The sequence below is a fragment of the Sceloporus occidentalis genome, unplaced genomic scaffold, assembly GCF_023333645.1.
Source record: "Sceloporus occidentalis isolate IW3139 unplaced genomic scaffold, rSceOcc1.0.p SCAF_107, whole genome shotgun sequence".
In the NCBI taxonomy this organism is placed as follows: Eukaryota; Metazoa; Chordata; class Lepidosauria; order Squamata; family Phrynosomatidae; genus Sceloporus; species Sceloporus occidentalis.
Genome location: NW_028317087.1, coordinates 3483100 through 3484600, shown reverse-complemented (window position 1 = coordinate 3484600; position 1501 = coordinate 3483100). Strand labels below are relative to the sequence as shown.

The 1501-nt window shown below is 41.6% G+C and overlaps 1 pseudogene; it reads right to left on the bottom strand.

The window, feature by feature from the left end:
* Nucleotides 1–600: 600 nt before the first annotated feature.
* LOC149283288 (DNA-dependent metalloprotease SPRTN pseudogene) lies at nt 601–1296 on the bottom strand (annotated as a pseudogene).
* Nucleotides 1297–1501: the final 205 nt, after the last annotated feature.

The following is a 1501-nucleotide window of genomic DNA, read 5'->3' as shown; positions in this document are numbered from 1 at the left end:
TCAATGGCAACTCCAAACACATCTTAAATTAATCGTACGATAGGAAATTCTGACGTTATTATAAAGCAGGTTATTGATTGACGTGTTTGTCCAACGTACTGGAAGCCATACGATGTCTGCCAAGTTAATTTAATTCCCTTCAGCCACTTCTTGCTCTCTACCGAGCAACCCGTCACCACCAAACTCACTTCAGCAGCTACATGTAATTTTGTCAGATAGATGTTTCCCTTGCAGAACTGAAAATAAAATGTTGTGTAATTTGGGAAATGTAATGGTTAATGCCAAATAACGTATCACATAAATCATACCTCCCAAGGGTCCCTCTTTTGGACCTAAATTGACCCAATACCGCCTGTTCATCTTTCTTTAGCGCTGAGAATGTTTGGTGGGGATGAATGTAGCCCAAAAGATGCCTGTCTTTATCAGAAATTATGCACTTATATATATGTATAGTAAGGAATTCAATAGAAATGTTCACTTGGGTTTAAACAATTTAATTGGTATATAATACAATCAGGAACTAGTAGAACTCCAAGTAACAAAGTAGCACAAGAACCATGTGCTGATCAGTATGTATAGATGTTATAACATATCAATGAATTATTTGTCCATTCTGGCCCTCTTGCTAGGCAGTTGATGGTCACTGTTGTCATTTGGGGTGGCGGTTGGTGAACTGAAACTCCTCTTCTTCCCTTTTTGAATGTAGTTTTCAGGCCCATTCACTTTAATAAAAGTCCCCCCACAGGTAAGCTGATGGTGTGACCACCAACGTTCCCGAGCAGAGGGTGTCCGATTTATTGCCCGCATTATGAAGCCAAACTTTGGCCCCCAAGCTCTGCAGGGACCATTACAGAGCCACCAGTGTTTTCTGCATTCAGCAACCTCTGCATGGAAATTGTGGTAGATGGAAATGTTGGCGCCAGTGATGTTATTTATGCGCTCCATGTGTTTGCAGAACTCTGGTCCGTGGGCTCCATCATCTCTGTATTGGCGTGTTACAAACAGGAAAGCATGAATCATTTCATGGAGAAGGACCTCAACAAGATCTCTCCTTGATCTCAAACTCAATAGTGGCTTGCTGATATATATAGTGCACACGTCTTCATTTTCCTTGTAGTAACAAATCCCGCTGTTTAGTATCATCCTGCGGCTCCATTTTACTTCCACCCCCTTCAACTGTCCCTGGAAAAACATGCCATTAAATGACATGAACAATTCCTGGAGGTTGGGGTTTGGGTCCAGCACCTCCCAAGCAGGATCAATAACTGATAAGCACTCAGGATCTATATAATCCATCGTACTGGGGAAAAGCTTCCACAGCTAATCAAGTTTATCACCGCAGCAGCTCCCTCTCACAATAATCAAGTAGCAAATGCAATGACAGCAGAAGCTTATGACACTATGATGTCATGGTGAGTTACAGAATGTTTACACCCAGCACTAAGCTACGTACACAAACTCACTGAAACTCACAAAAAAGTTGAATGTTTCAACTTAACCA